At 46.4% G+C, this 20,130-nt stretch overlaps 1 protein-coding gene across 1 annotated transcript in view; it reads left to right on the top strand.

Moving 5' to 3' along the window:
• Positions 1 to 20,130, top strand: part of LOC139572868 (CUB and sushi domain-containing protein 3-like) — a 1,528,140-nt gene that overhangs the window by 610,547 nt on the left and 897,463 nt on the right. The gene's annotated exons all lie outside the window — the stretch shown is intronic.

Consider the following 20,130-nt stretch of genomic DNA (forward strand, 5'->3'; position numbering starts at 1 on the left):
TGGTCTCCTTTATAACTCTAATCTGATAGTGGTAGTGGGGTGGTAGATGTGTAGTCTCCTTTATGGCTCTAATCTGATAGTGGTTTTGTGGTGGTAGATGTCTAGTCTCCTTTATGGCTCTAATCTGATAGTGGTAGATATGGTAGATGTCTAGTCTCCTTTGTGGCTCTAATATGATGGTGGTAGTGGGGTCGTAGATATCTAGTCTCCCTTATGGCTCTAATCTGATAGTGGTAGTGGGTTGGTAGATTTCTAGTCTCCCTTATGGCTCTAATCTTATAGTGGTAGTGAGGTGGTCGATGTCTAGTCTCCCTTGTGGCTCTAATCTGATAGGTGTAGTGGGCTGGTAGATGTCTAGTCTCCCTTGTGGCTCTAATCTGATAGTGGTTGTGGGTTGGTAGATGTCTAGTCTCCCTTGTGGCTCTAATCTTATAGTGGTAGTGGGCTGGTAGATGTCTAGTCTCCCTTGTGGCTCTAATCTTATAGTGGTAGTGGGTTGGTAGCTGTCTAGTCTCCTTTATAACTCTAATCTGATAGTGGTAGTGGGGTGGTAGATGTCTATTCTCCCTTGTGTCTCTAATCTGATAGTGGTTTTGTGGTGGTTGATGTCTAGTCTCCCTTGTGTCTCTAATCTGATAGTGGTTTTGTGGTGGTAGATGTCTAGTCTCCTTTGTGGCTCTAATATGATGGTGGTAGTGGTGTCATAGATATCTAGTCTCCCTTGTGGCTCTAATATGATGGTGGTAGTGGGGTTGTAGATATCTAGTATCCCTTATGACTCTAATCTGATAGTGGTAGTGGGCTGGTAGATGTCTAGTCTCCTTTATAACTCTAATCTGATAGTGGTAGTGGGGTGGTAGATGTCTAGTCTCGCTTGTGTCACTAATCTGATAGTGGTTGTGGGTTGGTAGATGTCTAGTCTCCTTTATAACTCTAATCTGATAGTGGTAGTGGGCTGGGAGATGTCTAGTCTCCCTTTTGGCTCTAATCTGATAGTTGTAGTGGGCTGGTAGATGTCTAGTCTCCCTTGTGGCTCTAATCTTATAGTGGTAGTGGGCTGGTAGATGTCTAGTCTCCTTTATAACTCTAATCTGAGAGTGGTAGTGGGCTGGTAGATGTCTAGTCTCCCTAATGGCTCTAATCTGATAGTGGTTGTGGGTTGGTAGATGTTTAGTCTCCTTTATAACTCTAATCTGATAGTGGTAGTGGGGTGGTCGATGTCTAGTCTCCTTTATAACTCTAATCTGATAGTGGTAGTGGGGTGGTAGATGTCTAGTCTCCCTTGTGTCTCTAATCTGATAGTGTTTTTTGTGGTGGTTGATGTCTAGTCTCCTTTATGGCTCTAATCTGATAGTGGTAGATATGGTAGATGTCTAGTCTCCTTTGTGACTCTAATATGATGGTGGTAGTGGGGTCTTAGATATCTAGTCTCCCTTATGGCTCTAATCTGATAGTGGTAGTGGGTTGGTAGATGTCTAGTCTCCCTTATGGCTCTAATCTGATAGTGGTAGTGGGGTGCTAGATGTCTAGTCTCCCTAATGGCTCTAATCTGATAGTGGTAGTGGGGTGGTAGATGTCTAGTCTTCTTTATGGCTCTAATCTGATAGTGGTTTTGTGGTGGTTGATGTCTAGTCTCCTTTATGGCGCTAATCTGATAGTGGTAGTGGGGTGGTAGATGTCTAGTCTCCTTTGTGGCTCTAATATGATGGTGGTAGTGGGGTCGTAGATATCTAGTCTCCCTTATGGCTCTAATCTGATAGTGGTAGTGGGTTGGTAGATTTCTAGTCTCCCTTATGGCTCTAATCTTATAGTGGTAGTGAGGTGGTCGATGTCTAGTCTCCCTTGTGGCTCTAATCTGATAGTTGTAGTGAGCTGGTAGATGTCTAGTCTCCCTTGTGGCTCTAATCTGATAGTGGTTGTGGGTTGGTAGATGTCTAGTCTCCATTGTGGCTCTAATCTGATAGTTGTAGTGGGCTGGTAGATGTCTAGTCTCCCTTGTGGCTCTAATCTTATAGTGGTAGTGGGTTGGTAGATGTCTAGTCTCCTTTATAACTCTAATCTGATAGTTGTAGTGGTCTGGTAGATGTCTAGTCTCCCTTGTGGCTCTAATCTTATAGTGGTAGTGGGTTGGTAGATGTCTAGTCTCCTTTATAACTCTAATCTGATAGTGGTAGTGGGGTGGTTGATGTCTAGTCTCCCTTATGGCTCTAATCTGATAGTGGTAGTGGGGTGGTAGATGTCTAGTCTTCTTTATGGCTCTAATCTGATAGTGGTAGTGGGTTGGTAGATGTCTAGTCTCCTTTGTGACTCTAATATGATGGTGGTAGTGGGGTCGTAGATATCTAGTCTCCCTTATGGCTCTAATCTGATAGTGGTAGTGGGCTGGTAGATGTCTAGTCTCCCTTATGGCTCTAATCTGATAGTGGTAGTGAGGTGGTCGATGTCTAGTCTCCCTTGTGGCTCTAATCTGATAGTTGTAGTGAGCTGGTAGATGTCTAGTCTCCCTTGTGGCTCTAATCTGATAGTGGTTGTGGGTTGGTAGAGGTCTAGTCTCCCTTGTGGCTCTAATCTGATAGTTGTAGTGGGCTGGTAGATGTCTAGTCTCCCTTGTGGCTCTAATCTTATAGTGGTAGTGGGCTGGTAGATGTCTGGTCTCCTTTATAACTCTAATCTGATAGTGGTTTTGTGGTGGTTGATGTCTAGTCTCCTTTATGGCTCTAATCTGATAGTGGTAAATATGGTAGATGTCTAGTCTCCTTTGTGGCTCTAATATGATGGTGGTAGTGGGGTGGTAGATGTCTAGTCTCCCTAATGGCTCTAATCTGATAGTGGTAGTGGGGTGGTAGATGTCTAGTCATCTTTATGGCTCTAATCTGATAGTGGTTTTGTGGTGGTTGATGTCTAGTCTCCTTTATGGCTCTAATCTGATAGTGGTAGATAGGGTAGATGTCTAGTCTCCTTTGTGGCTCTAATATGATGGTGGTAGTGGGGTCGTAGATATCTAGTCTCCCTTACGGCTGTAATCTGATAGTGGTAGTGGGTTGGTAGATTTCTAGTCTCCCTTATGGCTCTAATCTTATAGTGGTAGTGAGGTGGTCGATGTCTAGTCTCCCTTGTGGCTCTAATCTGATAGTTGTAGTGAGCTGGTAGATGTCTAGTCTCCCTTGTGGCTCTAATCTGATAGTGGTTGTGGGTTGGTAGATGTCTAGTCTCCATTGTGGCTCTAATCTGATAGTTGTAGTGGGCTGGTAGATGTCTAGTCTCCCTTGTGGCTCTAATCGTATAGTGGTAGTGGGTTGGTAGATGTCTAGTCTCCTTTATAACTCTAATCTGATAGTGGTAGTGGGGTGGTAGATGTCTAGTCTCCCTTGTGTCTCTAATCTGATAGTGGTTTTGTGGTGGTTGATGTCTAGTCTCCTTTATGGCTCTAATCTGATAGTGGTAGTGGGCTGGTAGATGTCTAGTCTCCCTTATGGTTCTAATCTGATAGTGGTTGTGGGTTGGTAGATGTCTAGTCTCCTTTATAACTCTAATCTGATAGTGGTAGTGGGATGGTAGATGTCTAGTCTCCCTAATGGCTCTAATCTGATAGTGGTTGTGCGTTGGTAGATGTCTAGTCTCCTTTATAACTCTAATCTGATAGTGGTAGTGGGGTGGCAGATGCCTACTCTCCCTTATGGCTCTTATCTGATAGTGGTGTGGTAGATGTCTAGTGTCCTTTATGGCTCTAATCTGATAGTGGTAGTGGGCTGGTAGATGTCTAGTCTCCTTTATAACTCTAATCTGATAGTGGTAGTGGGGTGGTAGATGTCTAGTCTCGCTTGTGTCTCTAATCTGATAGTGTTGTGGTAGATGTCTAGTCTCCCTTATGGCTCTAATCTGATAGTGGTAGTGGGCTGGTAGATGTTTAGTCTCCCTAATGGCTCAAATCTGAAAGTGGTTGTGGGTTGGTAGATGTGTAGTCTCCTTTATAACTCTAATCTGGTAGTGGGATGGTAGATGTCTAGTCTCCCTTGTGTCTCTAATCTGATAGTGGTTTTGTGGTGGTCGATGTCTAGTCTCCCTTATGGCTCTAATCTGATAGTGGTAGTGGGGTGGTCGATGTCTAGTCTCCCTAATGGCTCTAATCTGATAGTGGTTGTGCGTTGGTAGATTTCTAGTCTCCTGTTTGACTCTAATCTGATAGTGGTAGTGGGGTGGCAGATGTCTAGTCTCCTTTATAACTCTAATCTGATAGTGGTAGTGGGGTGGTAGATGTCTAGTCTCCCTTGTGTCTCTAATCTGATAGTGGTAGTGTGCTGGTTGATGTCTAGTCTCCCTTATGGCTCTAATCTGATAGTGGTAGATGTGGTAGATGTCTTGTCTCCTTTGTGGCTCTAATCTGATAGTGGTATTGGGCTGGTAGATGTCTAGACTCCTTTATGGCTCTAATCTGATAGTGGTAGATGTGGTAGATATCTAGTCTCCCTTATGGCTCTAATCTGATAGTGGTAGTGGGCTGGTAGATGTGTAGTCTCCCTTATGGCTCTAATCTGATAGTGGTAGTGGGCTGGTAGATGTCTAGTCTCCCTAATGGCTCTAATCTGATAGTGGTTGTGGGTTGGTAGATGTCTAGTCTCCTTTATAACTCTAATTTTATAGTGGTAGTGGGGTGGTAGATGTCTAGTCTCCCTTGTGTCTCTAATCTGATAGTGGTAGTGGGTTGGTAGATTTCTAGTCTCCCTTATGGCTCTAATCTTATAGTGGTAGTGAGGTGGTCGATGTCTAGTCTCCCTTGTGGCTTAAATTTTATAGTGATAGTGGGTTGGTAGATGTGTAGTCTCCCTTGTGTCTCTAATCTGATAGTGGTTTTGTGGTGGTTGATGTCTAGTCTCGCTTGTGGCTCTAATCTGATAGTGGTTGTGGGTTGGTAGATGTCTAGTCTCCTTTATAACTCTAATCTGATAGTGGTAGTGGGGTGGCAGATGTCTACTCTCCCTTATGGCTCTTATCTGATAGTGGTGTGGTAGATGTCTAGTCTCCTTTATAACTCTAATCTGATAGTGGTAGTGGGTTGGTAGATGTCTAGTCTCGCTTGTGTCTCTAATCTGATAGTGGTGTGGTAGATGTCTAGTCTCCCTAATGGCTCAAATCTGATAGTGGTTGTGGGTTGGTAGATGTCTAGTCTCCTTTATAACTCTAATCTGATAGTGGTAGTGGGCTGGTAGATGTCTAGTCTCCCTTGTGGCTCTAATCTTATAGTGGTAGTGGGTTGGTAGATGTCTAGTCTCCTTTATAACTCTAATCTGATAGTGGTAGTGGGGTGGTTGATGTCTAGTCTCCTTTATGGCTCTAATCTGATAGTGGTAGTGGGTTGGTAGATGTCTAGTCTCCCTTATTGCTCTAATCTGATAGTGGTAGTGGGGTGCTAGAAGTCTAGTCTCCCTTATGGCTCTAATCTGATAGTCGTAGTGGGCTGGTAGATGTCTAGTCTCCCTAATGGCTCTAATCTGATAGTGGTAGTGGGGTGGTAGATGTCTAGTCTTCTTTATGGCTCTAATCTGATAGTGGTAGTGGGTTGGTAGATGTCTAGTCTCCTTTGTGGCTCTAATATGATGGTGGTAGTGGGGTCGTAGATATCTAGTCTCCCTTGTGGCTCTAATCTGATAGTTGTAGTGAGCTGGTAGATGTCTAGTCTCCCTTGTGGCTCTAATCTGATAGTGGTTGTGGGTTGGTAGAGGTCTAGTCTCCCTTGTGGCTCTAATCTGATAGTTGTAGTGGGCTGGTAGATGTCTAGTCTCCCTTGTGGCTCTAATCTTATAGTGGTAGTGAGCTGGTAGATGTCTGGTCTCCTTTATAACTCTAATCTGATAGTGGTAGTGGGGTGGTAGATGTCTAGTCTCCCTTGTGTCTCTAATCTGATAGTGGTTTTGTGGTGGTTGATGTCTAGTCTCCTTTATGGCTCTAATCTGATAGTGGTAGATATGGTAGATGTCTAGTCTCCTTTGTGGCTCTAATATGATAGTGGTAGTGGGGTCGTAGATATCTAGTCTCCCTTGTGTCTCTAATCTGATAGTGGTAGTGGGTTGGTAGATGTCTTAGCTCCCTTATGGCTCTAATCTTATAGTGGTAGTGGGCTGGTAGATGTCTAGTCTCCCTAATGGCTCTAATCTGATAGTGGTAGTGGGCTGGTAGATGTCTAGTCTCCCTTATGGCTCTAATCTGATAGTGGTAGTGGGTTGGTAGATGTCTTAGCTCCCTTATGGCTCTAATCTTATAGTGGTAGTGAGGTGGTCAATGTCTAGTCTCCCTTGTGGCTCTAATCTGATAGTTGTAGTGGGCTGGTAGATGTCTAGTCTCCCTAATGGCTTTAATCAGATAGTGGTAGTGGGGTGGTAGATGTCTAGTCTCCCTAATGGCTCTAATCTGATAGTGGTAGTGGGGTGGTAGATGTGTAGTCTCCTTTATGGCTCTAATCTGATAGTGGTTGTGGGTTGGTAGATGTCTAGTCTCCTTTATAACTCTAATCTGATAGTGGTAGTGGGGTGGCAGATGTCTAGTCTCCCTTGTGTCTCTAATCTGATAGTGGTTTTGTGGTGGTTGATGTCTAGTCTCCTTTATGGCTCTAATCTGATAGTGGTAGTGGGGTGGTAGATGTCTAGTCTCCCTAATGCCTCTAATCTGATAGTGGTAGTGGGGTGGTAGATGTCTAGTCTCCCTAATGCCTCTAATCTGATAGTGGTAGTGGGGTGGTAGATGTCTAGTCTCCCTTATGGCTCTAATCTGATAGTGGTAGTGGGGTGGCAGATATCTACTCTCCCTTATGGCTCTTATCTGATAGTGGTGTGGTAGATGTCTAGTCTCCTTTATAACTCTAATCTGATAGTGGTAGTGGGGTGGTTGATGTCTAGTCTCCTTTATGGCTCTAATCTGATAGTGGTAGTGGGTTGGTAGATGTCTAGTCTCCTTTATAACTCTAATCTGATAGTGGTAGTGGGGTGGTTGATGTCTAGTCTCCTTTATGGCTCTAATCTGATAGTCGTAGTGGGCTGGTAGATGTCTAGTCTCCCTAATGGCTCTAATCTGATAGTGGTAGTGGGGTGGTAGATGTCTAGTCTTCTTTATGGCTCTAATCTGATAGTGGTAGTGGGTTGGTAGATGTCTAGTCTCCTTTGTGGCTCTAATATGATGGTGGTAGTGGGGTCGTAGATATCTAGTCTCCCTTGTGGCTCTAATCTGATAGTTGTAGTGAGCTGGTAGATGTCTAGTCTCCCTTGTGGCTCTAATCTGATAGTGGTTGTGGGTTGGTAGAGGTCTAGTCTCCCTTGTGGCTCTAATCTGATAGTTGTAGTGGGCTGGTAGATGTCTAGTCTCCCTTGTGGCTCTAATCTTATAGTGGTAGTGAGCTGGTAGATGTCTGGTCTCCTTTATAACTCTAATCTGATAGTGGTAGTGGGGTGGTTGATGTCTAGTCTCCTTTATGGCTCTAATCTGATAGTGGTAGTGGGTTGGTAGATGTCTAGTCTCCCTTATTGCTCTAATCTGATAGTGGTAGTGGGGTGCTAGAAGTCTAGTCTCCCTTATGGCTCTAATCTGATAGTCGTAGTGGGCTGGTAGATGTCTAGTCTCCCTAATGGCTCTAATCTGATAGTGGTAGTGGGGTGGTAGATGTCTAGTCTTCTTTATGGCTCTAATCTGATAGTGGTAGTGGGTTGGTAGATGTCTAGTCTCCTTTGTGGCTCTAATATGATGGTGGTAGTGGGGTCGTAGATATCTAGTCTCCCTTGTGGCTCTAATCTGATAGTTGTAGTGAGCTGGTAGATGTCTAGTCTCCCTTGTGGCTCTAATCTGATAGTGGTTGTGGGTTGGTAGAGGTCTAGTCTCCCTTGTGGCTCTAGTCTGATAGTTGTAGTGGGCTGGTAGATGTCTAGTCTCCCTTGTGGCTCTAATCTTATAGTGGTAGTGAGCTGGTAGATGTCTGGTCTCCTTTATAACTCTAATCTGATAGTGGTAGTGGGGTGGTAGATGTCTAGTCTCCCTTGTGTCTCTAATCTGATAGTGGTTTTGTGGTGGTTGATGTCTAGTCTCCTTTATGGCTCTAATCTGATAGTGGTAGATATGGTAGATGTCTAGTCTCCTTTGTGGCTCTAATATGATAGTGGTAGTGGGGTCGTAGATATCTAGTCTCCCTTGTGTCTCTAATCTGATAGTGGTAGTGGGTTGGTAGATGTCTTAGCTCCCTTATGGCTCTAATCTTATAGTGGTAGTGGGCTGGTAGATGTCTAGTCTCCCTAATGGCTCTAATCTGATAGTGGTAGTGGGCTGGTAGATGTCTAGTCTCCCTTATGGCTCTAATCTGATAGTGGTAGTGGGTTGGTAGATGTCTTAGCTCCCTTATGGCTCTAATCTTATAGTGGTAGTGAGGTGGTCAATGTCTAGTCTCCCTTGTGGCTCTAATCTGATAGTTGTAGTGGGCTGGTAGATGTCTAGTCTCCCTAATGGCTTTAATCAGATAGTGGTAGTGGGGTGGTAGATGTCTAGTCTCCCTAATGGCTCTAATCTGATAGTGGTAGTGGGGTGGTAGATGTGTAGTCTCCTTTATGGCTCTAATCTGATAGTGGTTGTGGGTTGGTAGATGTCTAGTCTCCTTTATAACTCTAATCTGATAGTGGTAGTGGGGTGGCAGATGTCTAGTCTCCCTTGTGTCTCTAATCTGATAGTGGTTTTGTGGTGGTTGATGTCTAGTCTCCTTTATGGCTCTAATCTGATAGTGGTAGTGGGGTGGTAGATGTCTAGTCTCCCTAATGCCTCTAATCTGATAGTGGTAGTGGGGTGGTAGATGTCTAGTCTCCCTAATGCCTCTAATCTGATAGTGGTAGTGGGGTGGTAGATGTCTAGTCTCCCTTATGGCTCTAATCTGATAGTGGTAGTGGGGTGGCAGATATCTACTCTCCCTTATGGCTCTTATCTGATAGTGGTGTGGTAGATGTCTAGTCTCCTTTATAACTCTAATCTGATAGTGGTAGTGGGGTGGTTGATGTCTAGTCTCCTTTATGGCTCTAATCTGATAGTGGTAGTGGGTTGGTAGATGTCTAGTCTCCCTTATTGCTCTAATCTGATAGTGGTAGTGGGGTGCTAGAAGTCTAGTCTCCCTTATGGCTCTAATCTGATAGTCGTAGTGGGCTGGTAGATGTCTAGTCTCCCTAATGGCTCTAATCTGATAGTGGTAGTGGGGTGGTAGATGTCTGGTCTTCTTTATGGCTCTAATCTGATAGTGGTAGTGGGTTGGTAGATGTCTAGTCTCCTTTGTGGCTCTAATATGATGGTGGTAGTGGGGTCGTAGATATCTAGTCTCCCTTGTGGCTCTAATCTGATAGTTGTAGTGAGCTGGTAGATGTCTAGTCTCCCTTGTGGCTCTAATCTGATAGTGGTTGTGGGTTGGTAGATGTCTAGTCTCCCTTGTGGCTCTAATCTGATAGTTGTAGTGGGCTGGTAGATGTCTAGTCTCCCTTGTGGCTCTAATCTTATAGTGGTAGTGAGCTGGTAGATGTCTGGTCTCCTTTATAACTCTAATCTGATAGTGGTAGTGGGGTGGTAGATGTCTAGTCTCCCTTGTGTCTCTAATCTGATAGTGGTTTTGTGGTGGTTGATGTCTAGTCTCCTTTATGGCTCTAATCTGATAGTGGTAGATATGGTAGATGTCTAGTCTCCTTTGTGGCTCTAATATGATGGTGGTAGTGGGGTCGTAGATATCTAGTCTCCCTTCTGTCTCTAATCTGATAGTGGTAGTGTTATGCTGGTGAATGAGGACCCAAAAGCGACTTAATAGAAACAGAGTCTTTATTCCAGTCTTAAACAAAAAACGATACTCTTGGATATTATCTTAGGTAAATCCAAAACAGGAAAACTGAAATCCTCTCGTCAGTAGAGAGGAACGACTGGAGACGCGACCACAGACTGCAGGTCGCTTCGGGAAGGCACAGGCCGTAGCTGACATAGACACCTGCTCACACGCAGCATCTGAAGAAGGCAAAAACACGACAGGGCGGAACAAGGACACAGAACAGCAAACATCAAATAAGGATCCGACAAGGACAGAAGCGGAAAACAGAGGGAGAAATAGGGACTCTAATCAGAGGGCAAAATAGGGGACAGGTGTGAAAGAGTAAATGAGGTAGTTAGGAGAATGAGGAACAGCTGGGAGCAGGAACGGAACGATAGAGAGAGAGAGAGCGAGAGAGGGAGAGAGGGAGGGGGAGAGAGAGGGATAGAAAAAGGGAAAGAACCTAATAAGACCAGCAGAGGGAAACGAATAGAAGGGAAGCACAGGGACAAGACATGATAATCAATGACAAAACATGACAGTACCCCCCCACTCACCAAGCGCCTCCTGGCACACTCGAGGAGGAACCCTGGCGGCAACGGAGGAAATCATCAATCAACGAACGGTCCAGCACGTCCCGAGATGGAACCCAACTCCTCTCCTCAGGACCGTAACCCTCCCAATCCACTAAGTACTGGTGACCACGTCCCCGAGAACGCATGTCCATGATCTTCCGTACCTTGTAAATAGGTGCGCCCTCGACAAGGACGGGGGGGGGGGGGAGGGAAGACGAACGGGGGTGCGAAGAAAAGGCTTGACACAGGAGACATGGAAGACAGGGTGGACGCGACGAAGATGTCGCGGAAGAAGCAGTCGCACAGCGACAGGATTGACGACCTGAGAGACACGGAACGGACCAATGAACCGCGGAGTCAACTTGCGAGAAGCTGTCGTAAGGGGAAGGTTACGAGTGGAAAGCCACACTCTCTGACCGCGACAATACCTAGGACTCTTAATCCTACGTTTATTGGCGGCTCTCACAGTCTGCGCCCTGTAACGGCAAAGTGCAGACCTGACCCTCCTCCAGGTGCGCTCACAACGTTGGACAAAAGCCTGAGCGGAGGGAACGCTGGACTCGGCGAGCTGGGACGAGAACAGAGGAGGCTGGTACCCAAGACTACTCTGAAACGGAGATAGCCCGGTAGCAGACGAAGGAAGCGAGTTGTGAGCGTATTCTGCCCAGGGGAGCTGTTCTGCCCAAGACGCAGGGTTTCGAAAAGAAAGGCTGCGTAATATGCGACCAATCGACTGATTGGCCCTTTCTGCTTGACCGTTAGACTGGGGATGAAACCCGGAAGAGAGACTGACGGAAGCACCAATCAAACGACAGAACTCCCTCCAAAACTGTGACGAGAATTGCGGGCCTCTGTCTGAAACGGCGTCTAACGGGAGGCCATGAATTCTGAACACATTCTCAATGATGATTTGTGCCGTCTCCTTAGCGGAAGGAAGCTTAGCGAGGGGAATGAAATGTGCCGCCTTAGAGAACCTATCGACAACCGTAAGAATCACAGTCTTCCCCGCAGACGAAGGCAGACCGGTAATAAAGTCTAAGGCGATGTGAGACCATGGTCGAGAAGGAATGGGAAGCGGTCTGAGACGACCGGCAGGAGGAGAGTTACCTGACTTAGTCTGCGCGCAGTCCGAACAAGCAGCCACGAAACGGCGCGTGTCACGCTCCTGAGTAGGCCACCAAAACCGCTGGCGAATAGAAGCAAGCGTACCCCGAACGCCGGGGTGGCCAGCTAACTTGGCAGAGTGAGCCCACTGAAGAACAGCCAGACGAGTAGAGACAGGAACGAACAGAAGGTTACTAGGACAAGCGCGCGGCGACGCAGTGTGAGTGAGTGCTTGCTTTACCTGTCTCTCAATTCCCCAGACAGTCAACCCGACAACACGCCCTTCAGGGAGAATCCCCTCGGGGTCGGTAGAAGCCACAGAAGAACTAAAGAGACGGGATAAGGCATCAGGCTTGGTGTTCTTATTTCCCGGGCGATAAGAAATCACGAACTCGAAACGAGCGAAAAACAACGCCCAACGAGCTTGACGTGCATTAAGTCGTTTGGCAGAACGGATGTACTCAAGGTTCTTATGGTCAGTCCAAACGACAAAAGGGACGGTCGCCCCCTCCAACCACTGTCGCCATTCGCCTATGGCTAAGCGGATGGCGAGCAGTTCGCGGTTACCCACATCATAGTTGCGTTCCGATGGCGACAGGCGATGAGAAAAATAAGCGCAAGGATGGACCTTATCGTCAGAATGGAAGCGCTGGGACAGAATGGCTCCCACGCCCACCTCTGAAGCGTCAACCTCGACAATGAATTGTTTAGTGACGTCAGGAGTAACAAGGATAGGAGCGGATGTAAAACGCTTCTTGAGGAGATCAAAAGCTCCCTGGGCGGAACCGGACCACTTAAAGCACGTCTTGACAGAAGTCAGAGCTGTGAGAGGGGCAGCCACTTGACCGAAATTACGAATGAAACGCCGATAGAAATTAGCGAAACCGAGAAAGCGCTGCAACTCGACACGTGACTTAGGAACGGGCCAATCGCTGACAGCCTGGACCTTAGCGGGATCCATCTGAATGCCTTCAGCGGAAATAACAGAACCGAGAAATGTGACAGAGGAGACATGAAAGGCGCACTTCTCAGCCTTCACGTAGAGACAATTCTCTAAAAGGCGCTGGAGTACACGTCGAACGTGCTGAACATGAATCTCGAGTGACGGTGAAAAAATCAGGATATCGTCAAGGTAAACGAAAACAAAGATGTTCAGCATGTCTCTCAGTACATCATTAACTAATGCCTGAAAGACAGCTGGAGCATTAGCGAGACCGAACGGCAGAACCCGGTATTCAAAATGCCCTAACGGAGTGTTAAACGCCGTCTTCCACTCGTCCCCCTCTCTGATGCGCACGAGATGGTAAGCGTTACGAAGGTCCAACTTAGTAAAGAACCTGGCTCCCTGCAGAATCTCGAAGGCTGACGACATAAGGGGAAGCGGATAACGATTCTTAACCGTTATGTCATTCAGCCCTCGATAATCCACGCAGGGGCGCAGAGTACCGTCCTTCTTCTTAACAAAAAAAAACCCCGCTCCGGCGGGAGAGGAAGAAGGCACCACGGTACCGGCGTCGAGAGAAACAGACAGATAATCCTCGAGAGCCTTACGTTCGGGAGCCGACAGAGAGTATAGTCTACCCCGAGGGGGAGTGGTCCCCGGAAGGAGATCAATACAACAATCATACGACCGGTGAGGAGGAAGAGAGTTGGCTCTGGACCGACTGAAGACCGTGCGCAGATCATGATATTCCTCCGGCACTCCTGTCAAATCACCAGGTTCCTCCTGAGAAGAGGGGACAGAAGAAACAGGAGGGATAGCAGACATTAAACACTTCACATGACAAGAAACGTTCCAGGATAGGATAGAATTACTAGACCAATTAATAGAAGGATTATGACATACTAGCCAGGGATGACCCAAAACAACAGGTGTAAAAGGTGAACGAAAAATCAAAAAGGAAATGGTCTCACTGTGGTTACCAGATACTGTGAGGGTTAAAGGTAGTGTCTCACATCTGATACTGGGGAGAAGACTACCATCTAAGGCGAACATGGGCGTGGGCTTCCCTAACTGTCTGAGAGGAATGTCATGTTTCCGAGCCCATGCTTCGTCCATAAAACAACCCTCAGCCCCAGAGTCTATCAAGGCACTGCAGGAAGCAGCCGAACCGGTCCAGCGTAGATGGACTGACAAGGTAGTACAGGATCTTGATGGAGAGACCTGAGTAGTAGCGCTCACCAGTAGTCCTCCGCTTACTGATGAGCTCTGGCTTTTACTGGACATGACATGACAAAATGTCCAGCAGAACCGCAATAGAGGCAAAGGCGGTTGGTGATTCTCCGTTCCCTCTCCTTAGTCGAGATGCGAATACCTCCCAGCTGCATGGGCTCAGTCTCTGAGCCGGTGGGAGGAGATGGTTGAGATGCGGAGAGGGGGAACACCGTTAACGCGAGCTCTCTTCCACGAGCTCGGTGACGAAGATCTACCCGTCGTTCTATGCGGATGGCGAGTGCAATCAAAGAGTCCACGCTGGAAGGAACCTCCCGGGAGAGAATCTCATCCTTAACCTCAGCGTGGAGTCCCTCCAGAAAACGAGCGAGCAACGCCGGCTCGTTCCAGTCACTGGAGGCAGCAAGAGTGCGAAACTCTATAGAGTAATCCGTTATGGATCGATCACCTTGACATAGGGAAGCCAGGGCCCTGGAAGCCTCCTTCCCAAAAACTGAACGATCAAAAACCCGTATCATCTCCTCTTTAAAGTTCTGATAATCGTTAGAACACTCAGCCCTTGCCTCCCAGATAGCTGTGCCCCACTCCCGAGCCCGACCAGTAAGGAGTGATATGACGTAAGCGATCCGAGCTCTCTCTCTTGAGTATGTGTTGGGCTGGAGAGAGAACACAATATCACACTGGGTGAGAAAGGAGCGACACTCAGTGGGCTGCCCAGAGTAACATGGTGGGTTATTAACCCTAGGTTCCGGAGACTCGGAAGACCAGGAAGTAGCTGGTGGCACGAGACGAAGACTCTGAAACTGTCCTGAAAGGTCGGAGACCTGAGCGGCCAGGGTCTCAACGGCATGACGAGCAGCAGACAATTCCTGCTCGTGTCTGCCGAGCATTGCTCCCTGGAACTCGACGGCAGTGTTGCGAGAATCCGTAGTCGCTGGGTCCATACTTGGTCGGATCCTTCTGTTATGCTGGTGAATGAGGACCCAAAAGCGACTTAATAGAAACAGAGTCTTTATTCCAGTCTTAAACAAAAAACGATACTCCTGGATATTATCTTAGGTAAATCCAAAACAGGAAAACTGAAATCATCTCGTCAGTAGAGAGGAACGACTGGAGACGCGACCACAGACTGCAGGTCGCTTCGGGAAGGCACAGGCCGTAGCTGACATAGACACCTGCTCACACGCAGCATCTGAAGAAGGCAAAAACACGACAGGGCGGAACAAGGACACAGAACAGCAAACATCAAATAAGGATCCGACAAGGACAGAAGCGGAAAACAGAGGGAGAAATAGGGACTCTAATCAGAGGGCAAAATAGGGGACAGGTGTGAAAGAGTAAATGAGGTAGTTAGGAGAATGAGGAACAGCTGGGAGCAGGAACGGAACGATAGAGAGAGAGAGAGCGAGAGAGGGAGAGAGGGAGGGGGAGAGAGAGGGATAGAAAAAGGGAAAGAACCTAATAAGACCAGCAGAGGGAAACGAATAGAAGGGAAGCACAGGGACAAGACATGATAATCAATGACAAAACATGACAGGTAGTGGGTTGGTAGATGTCTTAGCTCCCTTATGGCTCTAATCTTATAGTGGTAGTGAGGTGGTCGATGTCTAGTCTCCCTTGTGGCTCTAATCTGATAGTTGTAGTGGGCTGGTAGATGTCTAGCCTCCCTAATGGCTCTAATCTGATAGTGGTAGTGGGCTGGTAGATGTCTAGTCTCCCTTATGGCTCTAATCTGATAGTGGTAGTGGGTTGGTAGATGTCTTAGCTCCCTTATGGCTCTAATCTTATAGTGGTAGTGAGGTGGTCAATGTCTAGTCTCCCTTGTGGCTCTAATCTGATAGTTGTAGTGGGCTGGTAGATGTCTAGTCTCCCTAATGGCTCTAATCTGATAGTGGTAGTGGGGTGGTAGATGTCTAGTCTCCCTAATGGCTCTAATCTGATAGTGGTAGTGGGGTGGTAGATGTGTAGTCTCCTTTATGGCTCTAATCTGATAGTGGTTGTGGGTTGGTAGATGTCTAGTCGTCTTTATGGCTCTAATCTGATAGTGGTTTTGTGGTGGTTGATGTCTAGTCTCCTTTGTGGCTCTAATCTGATAGTGGTAGATGTGGTAGATGTCTAGTCTCTTTTGTGGCTCTAATATGATGGTGGTAGTGGGGTCGTAGATATCTAGTCTCCCTTGTGGCTCTAATCTGATAGTTGTAGTGAGCTGGTAGATGTCTAGTCTCCCTTGTGGCTCCAATCTGATAGTGGTTGTGGGTTGGTAGAGGTCTAGTCTCCCTTGTGGCTCTAATCTGATAGTTGTAGTGGGCTGGTAGATGTCTAGTCTCCCTTGTGGCTCTAATCTTATAGTGGTAGTGGGCTGGTAGATGTCTGGTCTCCTTTATAACTCTAATCTGATAGTGGTAGTGGGGTGGTTGATGTCTAGTCTCCTTTATGGCTCTAATCTGATAGTGGTAGATATGGTAGATGTCTAGTCTCCTTTGTGGCTCTAATATGATGGTGGTAGTGGGGTCGTAGATATCTAGTCTCCCTTATGGCTCTAATCTGATAGTGGTAGTGGGGTCGTAGATATCTAGTCTCCCTTATGGCTCTAATCTGATAGTGGTAGTGGGTTGGTAGATTTCTAGTCTCCCTTATGGCTCTAATCTTATAGTGGTAGTGGGTTGGTAGATGTCTAGTCTCCTTTATAACTCTAATCTGATAGTGGTAGTGGGGTGGTATATGTCTAGTCTCCCTTGTGTCTCTAATCTGATAGTGGTTTTGTGGTGGTTGATGTCTAGTCTCCTTTATGGCGCTAATCTGATACTGGTAGTGGGCTGGTAGATGTCTAGTCTCCCTTATGGCTCTAATCTGATAGTGGTTGTGGGTTAGTAGATGTCTAGTCTCCTTTATAACTCTAATCTGATAGTGGTAGTGGGATGGTAGATGTCTAGGCTCCCTTGTGTCTCTAATCTGATAGTGGTTTTGTGGTGGTCGATGTCTAGTCTCCCTTATGGCTCTAATCTGATAGTGGTAGTGGGGTGGTCGATGTCTAGTCTCCCTAATGGCTCTAATCTGATAGTGGTAGTGGGGTGGTAGATGTGTAGTCTCCTTTATGGCTCTAATCTGATAGTGGTTGTGGGTTGGTAGATGTCTAGTCTCCTTTATAACTCTAATCTGATAGTGGTAGTGGGGTGGCAGATGTCTAGTCTCCCTTGTGTCTCTAATCTGATAGTGGTTTTGTGGTGGTTGATGTCTAGTCTCCTTTATGGCTCTAATCAGATAGTGGTAGTGGGGTGGTAGATGTCTAGTCTCCCTAATGGCTCTAATCTGATAGTGGTAGTGGGGTGGTAGATGTGTAGTCTCCTTTATGGCTCTAATCTGATAGTGGTTGTGGGTTGGTAGATGTCTAGTCTCCTTTATAACTATAATCTGATAGTGGTAGTTGGGTGGCAGATGTCTAGTCTCCCTTGTGTCTCTAATCTGATAGTGGTTTTGTGGTGGTTGATGTCTAGTCTCCTTTATGGCTCTAATCTGATAGTGGTAGTGGGGTGGTAGATGTCTAGTCTCCCTAATGCCTCTAATCTGATAGTGGTAGTGGGGTGGTAGATGTCTAGTCTCCCTAATTCCTCTAATCTGATAGTGGTAGTGCGGTGGTAGATGTCTAGTCTCCCTTGTGTCTCTAATCTGATAGTGGTAGTGGGGTGGTAGATGTCTAGTCTCCCTAATGCCTCTAATCTGATAGTGGTAGTGGGGTGGTAGATGTCTAGTCTCCCTTATGGCTCTAATCTGATAGTGGTAGTGGGGTGGCAGATATCTACTCTCCCTTATGGCTCTTATCTGATAGTGGTGTGGTAGATGTGTAGTCTCCTTTATAACTCTAATCTGATAGTGGTAGTGGGGTGGTTGATGTCTAGTCTCCTTTATGGCTCTAATCTGATAGTGGTAGTGGGTTGGTAGATGTCTAGTCTCCCTTATTGCTCTAATCTGATAGTGGTAGTGGGGTGCTAGAAGTCTAGTCTCCCTTATGGCTCTAATCTGATAGTCGTAGTGGGCTGGTAGATGTCTAGTCTCCCTAATGGCTCTAATCTGATAGTGGTAGTGGGGTGGTAGATGTCTAGTCTTCTTTATGGCTCTAATCTGATAGTGGTAGTGGGTTGGTAGATGTCTAGTCTCCTTTGTGGCTCTAATATGATGGTGGTAGTGGGGTCGTAGATATCTAGTCTCCCTTGTGGCTCTAATCTGATAGTTGTAGTGAGCTGGTAGATGTCTAGTCTCCCTTGTGGCTCTAATCTGATAGTGGTTGTGGGTTGGTAGAGGTCTAGTCTCCCTTGTGACTCTAATCTGATAGTTGTAGTGGGCTGGTAGATGTCTAGTCTCCCTTGTGGCTCTAATCTTATAGTGGTAGTGAGCTGGTAGATGTCTGGTCTCCTTTATAACTCTAATCTGATAGTGGTAGTGGGGTGGTAGATGTCTAGTCTCCCTTGTGTCTCTAATCTGATAGTGGTTTTGTGGTGGTTGATGTCTAGTCTCCTTTATGGCTCTAATCTGATAGTGGTAGATATGGTAGATGTCTAGTCTCCTTTGTGGCTCTAATATGATAGTGGTAGTGGGGTCGTAGATATCTAGTCTCCCTTGTGTCTCTAATCTGATAGTGGTAGTGGGTTGGTAGATGTCTTAGCTCCCTTATGGCTCTAATCTTATAGTGGTAGTGAGGTGGTCGATGTCTAGTCTCCCTTGTGGCTCTAATCTGATAGTGGTAGTGGGCTGGTAGATGTCTAGTCTCCCTTATGGCTCTAATCTGATAGTGGTAGTGGGTTGGTAGATGTCTTATCTCCCTTATGGCTCTAATCTTATAGTGGTAGTGAGGTGGTCAATGTCTAGTCTCCCTTGTGGCTCTAATCTGATAGTTGTAGTGGGCTGGTAGATGTCTAGTCTCCCTAATGGCTCTAATCTGATAGTGGTAGTGGGGTGGTAGATGTCTAGTCTCCCTAATGGCTCTAATCTGATAGTGGTAGTGGGGTGGTAGATGTGTAGTCTCCTTTATGGCTCTAATCTGATAGTGGTTGTGGGTTGGTAGATGTCTAGTCGTCTTTATGGCTCTAATCTGATAGTGGTTTTGTGGTGGTTGATGTCTAGTCTCCTTTATGGCTCTAATCTGATAGTGGTAGATGTGGTAGATGTCTAGTCTCTTTTGTGGCTCTAATATGATGGTGGTAGTGGGGTCGTAGATATCTAGTCTCCCTTGTGGCTCTAATCTGATAGTTGTAGTGAGCTGGTAGATGTCTAGTCTCCCTTGTGGCTCCAATCTGATAGTGGTTGTGGGTTGGTAGAGGTCTAGTCTCCCTTGTGGCTCTAATCTGATAGTTGTAGTGGGCTGGTAGATGTCTAGTCTCCCTTGTGGCTCTAATCTTATAGTGGTAGTGGGCTGGTAGATGTCTGGTCTCCTTTATAACTCTAATCTGATAGTGGTAGTGGGGTGGTTGATGTCTAGTCTCCTTTATGGCTCTAATCTGATAGTGGTAGATATGGTAGATGTCTAGTCTCCTTTGTGGCTCTAATATGATGGTGGAGGTGGGGTCGTAGATATCTAGTCTCCCTTATGGCTCTAATCTGATAGTGGTAGTGGGTTGGTAGATTTCTAGTCTCCCTTATGGCTCTAATCTGATAGTGGTAGTGGGTTGGTAGATTTCTAGTCTCCCTTATGGCTCTAATCTTATAGTGGTAGTGGGTTGGTAGATGTCTAGTCTCCTTTATAACTCTAATCTGATAGTGGTAGTGGGGTGGTATATGTCTAGTCTCCCTTGTGTCTCTAATCTGATAGTGGTTTTGTGGTGGTTGATGTCTAGTCTCCTTTATGGCTCTAATCTGATAGTGGTAGTGGGCTGGTAGATGTCTAGTCTCCCTTATGGCTCTAATCTGATAGTGGTTGTGGGTTGGTAGGTGTCTAGTCTCCTTTATAACTCTAATCTGATAGTGGTAGTGGGATGGTAGATGTCTAGGCTCCCTTGTGTCTCTAATCTGATAGTGGTTTTGTGGTGGTCGATGTCTAGTCTCCCTTATGGCTCTAATCTGATAGTGGTAGTGGGGTGGTCGATGTCTAGTCTCCCTAATGGCTCTAATCTGATAGTGGTAGTGGGGTGGTAGATGTGTAGTCTCCTTTATGGCTCTAATCTGATAGTGGTTGTGGGTTGGTAGATGTCTAGTCTCCTTTATAACTCTAATCTGATAGTGGTAGTGGGGTGGCAGATGTCTAGTCTCCCTTGTGTCTCTAATCTGATAGTGGTTTTGTGGTGGTTGATGTCTAGTCTCCTTTATGGCTCTAATCTGATAGTGGTAGTGGGGTGGTAGATGTCTAGTCTCCCTAATTCCTCTAATCTGATAGTGGTACTGGGGTGGTAGATGTCTAGTCTCCCTTGTGTCTCTAATCTGATAGTGGTAGTGGGGTGGTAGATGTCTAGTCTCCCTAATGCCTCTAATCTGATAGTGGTAGTGGG

This window comes from Salvelinus alpinus, chromosome 4, assembly GCF_045679555.1.
Source record: "Salvelinus alpinus chromosome 4, SLU_Salpinus.1, whole genome shotgun sequence".
In the NCBI taxonomy this organism is placed as follows: Eukaryota; Metazoa; Chordata; class Actinopteri; order Salmoniformes; family Salmonidae; genus Salvelinus; species Salvelinus alpinus.